This window comes from Pinus tabuliformis, chromosome 5_1, assembly GCF_031772625.1.
Source record: "Pinus tabuliformis cultivar Carrire ecotype Pingquan chromosome 5_1, CPIR1, whole genome shotgun sequence".
In the NCBI taxonomy this organism is placed as follows: Eukaryota; Viridiplantae; Streptophyta; class Pinopsida; order Pinales; family Pinaceae; genus Pinus; species Pinus tabuliformis.
Window position 1 is genome coordinate 148,543,144 of NC_142305.1, and position 7,181 is coordinate 148,550,324.

A 7,181-nucleotide genomic window follows, 5' to 3' on the forward strand; every position below is an offset into this window, starting at 1 on the left:
CTCCATTACAGATGATTCGATCTGTCTTAGACTTTTCCAGCGCACTCTAATTGGTCTCGCGGCCAAGTGGTACATCGAGTTACCGCGAGGCACTTTTTATAATTTTAGTCAGTTAGCTACCTCGTTTTTAACTCATTTTCAGTTGCCAGTCCGATATGACAATGGCACGGAATTGTTAACTTCGCTAAAACAATCGACATCCACTTACATTTTAGATCATATTCACGAGTGGAGACGTCGACGACGTTTAGTGAAGGTATTTATTCCGGATCAGATCTTGGCTGAGTGGTTTGTAAAATCTTTGTTGCCAAAGATCACTGAAGATGTTGCTAAAGCCGGAGTTGTTACTGAGGAGCAAGTGATTGCTCAGGCACAGTACCTTGACTTGGTCTATACTCAATCAGGTACGTTACACAAAAAAATCCCCGATCTTCCCAAGCAAAATCAAATCGCTGCAGCTCCTTCGGGATCTCATGCCGCTGATGGTATGATCGGTACGGTTAACACTAAAAGTAAGAAGAAGTCTTCCAAGAATTCTTCCCCTATCATAACCTTGCCTGATTCCCCAACAGGAGATTCTTCTGCAGAGATTTCCGCCGATATTCACGTTGTAGAGTCATCTACAGCCAAATCAAAATTCGGTGGGAAGAAGAAAGGAAAGAAGAAGAATAAAATAGACAAAAGTCTAAAGGAGAAACCTGAAAAGGCAGAATCCAATGACGAAAAGCGCAAACCTCGTTATCCTTGTCTCATTTGTGACGATGAACATTTTACAAGAGACTGCCCTCATCGTGCAGAGGTTGCGAAAATTGTCAAGGGTTCCCAAACTCCTGCTGTTTTGAAGGATCCTTTTCCGGCTCAAGACAGTAAGATGATAGGTTCATCCTCGAGTGCCAATGAAGAACCCATACTGATGATGTCCCATGTTAGGATTGCGACTCGATCGCAAGATTATGGTAGTAAGAGTCCTGTTGATGGTAAAGAAGCAGAATCTTCTCATTCTAATCCATCAACCTCAGCTCCCGGTTCCGATCCACTACAGATCGAGAAACCTAATCCAGACTTGGTAATCAAACCGCCCGCCAAGGGTATACTTCGAAAGTCAGCTTTCAATCCACATGCGAGAGCGGCTCAGAATTATAACATTGTTGAGGATTTAGCTGTTTCACCCTCGGCAATGTCGGCTTTGGAAGTGCTGCAATCATGCCCAGCACAACGTAAATTACTTTTGTCGGCTATAGGAGCTGTTGATGTTCAGGACCCGAACCTAATAATTTTCGATCTAGAAAATAGTACACTACGTTTGCCTCATCAAATGGCTTTCCAGATTCCAGTGATAGTCAAAAACAGGCCTATTCATCGGACTGTAATTGATGAGGGAGCCTCAACGTGTATTATGTCGATACAGTGTTGGAGATCACTTGGTTCTCCTTCGCTAAATCAATCCTCGACAATTCTAAAGGCCTTTGATGGCCGTGGGTTTCATCCTTTTGGCATTTTACAGGATTTTCCTATAGGGGTTGAAGGAAAAACTGTTAGTCTAGATGTGGAGGTGGTTGATGCCCCTCTAGATTACAACCTTCTCTTGGGTCGAAGTTGGTCTTACGCTATGACAGCGGTCGTTTCATCGGTCTTTCGAGTAATAAAGTTTCCACACAATGGAAAGATCATAACAATAGACCAGCTGGCTTACTTTTCATCCGACCCAGCCTCTTCGGAGAGTATTCAGCATGTTGGTAAAACGACTATCCCATATAAGGATGTTGGAGTAGGACTAGTTAAAGATGCCGGTTTACTGGGAACTTTTCCTTTTCCTCCAATCAACGCATCATCTTCATTCGCAACCATTCATATGATTACATCAGACACCATTGTTTATGATGATCCTTGGATCGTCCCTTCTGAATCTGAGATAGACTCATTTGGCAATTCCATGCCTTTGAGTCCATATGAAATTGCCTATGAAGCCGTGCAGTCTTTTGTTGACCCGTGTTCAACCAAAAATGACTTAATGAATGTGGTCCGTGAGGAATCACTTTTCACATCAACCTCAGATTTAACCACATTTTCTGAACTTGTTCACTCTGATGAGAAAATTCGTGAAATCCTATGTGTAGATGATTTACCATGGGAAGATCTCCATCACAGATCTTCGTTTTTACCTGAGGATGATCGTTTTGAAAATGATTTCTCATCAATTTTTACAACTGAATATGTCAAGGAACCTCAGAATCCAATGAAACATCCTGATTCAGAGTTAAATTTGGGAAACATCTCTCGAACTATTCCTATTGACATTTCGGTTAAGCCCGGAATTGTTGAGAACATTCATATAGGTGCCTCGTGTACAAATGACGAAATTCAATTATATAAGGCCCTATTTCAAGAATTCCGCGACGTGTTTGCCTGGTCCTATGAGGAAATGCCAGGAATTGATCCCGCGATTGTTGTTCATGAGATCAAGACTTACCTGGACGCTAAACCCGTCGGCAACGTTTGCGTCAGATTCACCCACGAAAAGCTGCTGCAATTAAAGCAAAAGTTGAAAAATTGTTGAAAGCAGCTTTCATTTATCCGATCCCGTTAACAGATTGGGTATCGAATATTGTTCTGGTTAACAAAAAGCAGGGAACAATAAGAATATGCATCGAATATAGGGACATTAATCGAGCCTGTCGAAAGGACAATTACCCAACCCCCTATATCGATCAAATCATTGATGATTGTGCCGGCAGCGAAATATTTTCCTTTATGGACGGTTTTTCCGGATACAATCAAATCAACATTCTACCTACCGATCAACCAAAAACGGCTTTCATTTGTCCATGGGGGACATTTGCTTATTGCAAATTACCTTTTGGGCTTAAGAATGCCGGAGCAACTTTTCAAAGGGCGATGTCTTATGCGTTTCATGACATCAAGCACATTGTGCAACCGTATCTCGATGATTTGCCTGCTCATTCATTACATCGAGCTGATCACCTCGTCCATTTACGAGCAATCTTTATGAGGTGTAGGCATTATCGTATTCGGTTGAACCCACACAAATGTGTCTTCTGTATAGAAACGGGTCGATTGCTGGGATTTGTAGTTTCGAAAGCCGGCATTCGCGTTGATCCCTCGAAGGTCGAAGCTATCATCAAATTGCCTCCTCCTTCGAGTCTTCGCCAACTCCAAAGTTTGCAGGGGAAAGCAAACTTTTTACGACGATTCATTCCTAACTACGCCGAGGTTACAAAGGGTTTTACCCGGTTGTTGAAGCAAAACACTCAATTCTATTGGGATGAGATAGCTCAGAAATCTTTTGATGCACTCAAGCACGCGTTGACCCATGCACCGTTGTTGCATCCTCCCAATTACAACCAGGATTACTTCTTGTATCTCGCCGCCTCTCATTCCACCATTGGAATGGTCTTAGTTCAGGAAGATGAATTCGCAATGGAACATGTGATATATTACCTCAGTCGCACGCTAAATCCAACTGAGCTAAAATACTCACATGTGGAGAAATTGGCATTGGCAACTGTGCAAGCTGTCCAACGTTTTCGTCACTACATTCTACTACGTAAAACTACGGTAATTTCGGATTGCAACCCTATGATCTACATTTTGACCAAGCAATTGCTAGGGGGCAAGTACTCTAAATGGATCGTTATCCTGCAAGAGTTCGACTTGGAATTTGAAAAATCTAAGTCTAAGAAATCTTTAGTTTTTGCGGAGTTAATGTGTGACTTCCCGCGTGCTGACACGGAAACTGTGGCGGAGGAGCCCATTGCGGACGAATCCTTGTTTCTAATCAGCACTTTAGATCCGTGGTATGGGGATATCATTGTTTATCTCCAGACCCAATCCTTTCGGCCAGAAACTTCAAGCTCAGAACGTCGGAAAATTCGATTCCAGTCCCAACAATTCAGGATTATTGGAGATACTCTTTATCGCCGTGGGGCGGACTCTGTTTTTCGACGTTGCTTAACTCACGAGGAGGCTGAAAGGGTTCTAAATGACTGTCACTCTGGAGCGTGTGGCGGTCATATGTCTGGGTATGCCACAGCCCAAAAGATATTGCGCGCTGGCTACTTCTGGCCGTCTTTATTTAAAGATTGTATTACGGCGGTCCGAAAATGCCACAACTGCCAGATTTTTTATCGTAAGATGCGCGCTCCACCTGCTCCTCTCCACCCTATAATTGTCGTTGGTCCTTTTGCCAAATGGGGTATCGTTTTTATTACATGTAACCCTCACTCGGCGGGGGGCATGCGTATATCATCCTTGCGGTAGATTATTTTACTAAGTGGGCCGAGGCGATGCCTACATTCGAGGCAGACGGCAAGACAGCAGCAATTTTCGTGTTCAATCATATAATTGCTAGGTTTGGTGTCCCGCAAGCGATAATCACTGATCATGGGCGTCATTTTCGAAACGTTATGATGACCGAACTTACAGGCCGAGCTTGGTTTACGTCACGATAGTTCAACCCCTTATTATCCACAAGCGAATGGTCTGGTTGAGTCCATCAACAAAGTTTTAGTTATCATGATCTGACGAATCATTGGGATTCATCGGTCGAATTGGCACAACATGCTATTTTCAGCACTTTGGGCGTACCGAACTTCAGTAAAAACATCAAAAGGGTTCACTCCTTTCCAACTAGTCTATGGTTTGGAAGCCGTGTTACCCATTGAATGCGAAATCCCGTCACTGCAAATGGCCATCGAGTTACTTCCAGCCACTTCCAAAGAGGAAAAGCGTTTGTTATACTTAGCTCAATTAGATGAGAATCGACGTGATGCTGCATTGGCGATCGAGACTCACGCAAAACGAATGAAAGCTCAGTATGATCGAAATGTGACCCCTCGAAATTTTTTGGAAGGAGATCTAGTCTTAGTTTATGATCAAGCTAATGATAAATTAGGCGCTGGAAAATTCGTTCCTATGTGGCATGGTCCCTATGTTGTCAAGCGAAAGCTAGCCAAAGGGGCTTATGAATTGGTAGACTTTGATGGAGACTCTTTGGGTAAACCCAGAAATGGCCTTTACTTGAAGAGGTATTACGCTTAAAAGAATGGGTATGGAGATTTTTTAGTTAGGATAGTTTTTCTTTCTAGCTGGTGTGTTTTAGTTTAGATAGTGTGCTTAGCTTAGAGAGTGTTTTTTTTGTCATTATTCCTGCTTATCTTGGTTTTACTCTTGATATTGCAGATGTCGATGCCTCTCCAAACATACATTGGTTTCACTGATGGTGCTTGTCGTAATACACGGAACATCTCTTCCGCAGCTTGGGTTATCTATTCGCCCTCTGACGAGTTAGTATCTATGCATGGGGTAAGCCTCGGTCAAACAACGAACAACATTGCTGAGTACAGTGCAGTGATTGAGTTATTGTCTGAATCTATTTTCATTTGGGATTCGGAGTTTGATAGTGAGGTTAGATTCTGAACTCGTTGTATTACAGCTTAATAGAGTGTATGCCATTAGAAATCCAGTATTATTAAGATTATTTTTGAGAGTGCGTCTCTTGGAACGTGAATTTGATTACATTGAATATCAACATATTCCAAGGTCTTTAAATACATTAGCAGATGCAATTGCTTCTCGAATGTTAAATAGACATTTGCAATAATCATAAATGTAAAATTAAAATCATTCCATAACATGATTTACAAGATAAGCTGGTAATAGTGATATATATATAGGAGTGTGTCAAAAAATACATCGTCTTCGATCATAGGTTGAAAAACACCTTATGATCAGCAAAAATGATAAGTACGAAAAACAAAAATGTCCCATGTGCCCACAATAGTCGATCATCCTATCACTGGTGATGATCTCTATAAGAAACCACTGCACGGGCCACCTTGCAAAGGAACCTCCCTAAAGGTCCCGGGACTCCAATCACATAGCGCTGAAGTCGACGAGGAATGTCGTCTATAGTAGTCTCAGGAATATCTCCTGTCAAGCGCTCAAGATGACCCTCCAACTCGGCCAAAACCTCTGCTGATTCATATTGTGGGGCTGGTGCGGGTGCAACTGGTTGCCTCCTCTCGAAAGGCTGGAGAATGGTTGGTCGCTGTGGACCCACATCTGCGTTTGAAATTTTTACTATCAGTTTTGAGATGATGGAAAAATGACAAAAAATTTTAAAATAGGAAAAATGTTGAAAAGGATTTTACTTGACTCGTCCCACTGCTCTCCTGGTGGAAGAACCATGTCTGGGTCACCACGAAAATCTATCCCAGCGTAAGGGAAGTCCTGAATGGAAAAGACCTGGTTTTTCAGCCATTGGAAATACTCAGGTTTGAAGTGAGCAACCTCTGTCGTCTCGTCTGGGTGACGGGCCATGACTGCGACCCATCGCATCAGTTTGGGTTCTCGAGGAATCCCAGCTCCAACAGTAAGGTGCTGTGGGATCAGCATACGAACCCTCTCCAGGCCAAAGCTCACAATCAAAGCCCCATAACCAAAGGTCTTTAGTCGTCCGTTCTTGGCCCTGGTCAGTTGGCCTTTCACATTGGCCAACACGGCATCGCACCAGTTGAAGATGGTGCCTTGAAAGCAATCAACTGCCATAAGCATCTGGGATCTGGTGGCAATATGTAATGCGACAACTCCACAAAGTCTGGTGACAGTGAATGCAATCACCATGAGCTCAGGACGGGATATTGTCTTTATGTCTATCCCTTTGTCTCTAGCCTAGCTGTTGCAGTACTCTAGCCGGAGGCTATCGACAGACTGGCCACCTAGCCTAGTCCCGTGCAGAGTCAAGTCTTCACCTCTCTTAGGCAAACTAGTCAAGAAATATATGTCCGCCAGCTCGATCTCGAGCTGGTGGCCGCCAATGAAGAAACAATGGTCCTGTATGCTCCATCTGTCAACTAGCCACTGTAAGAAATCCACCTGAGTCCTCATGCCAGGAATGGCCCAGAATTTGTACAGTCCGCACGCCCTCAAAGCATCAAGTGAAGGCTGATGATTCCATGCTGCAGCATCCACGTCCTCGTGCTCTCGTTCACGCCAATCTAGCATGATTTACTCTCTGCATCAAGAATAAAGACAAATTAAAATGCTAGAAAATATTTTTTGTGGTCCATTTTTGAGAATTTTTGGGTTCAAAACCCTTGCGGCGGGGTACGCACCCTCCGGGTTAGACACAGTGCGTGGGACAGCACTTTGTCTACATGGAA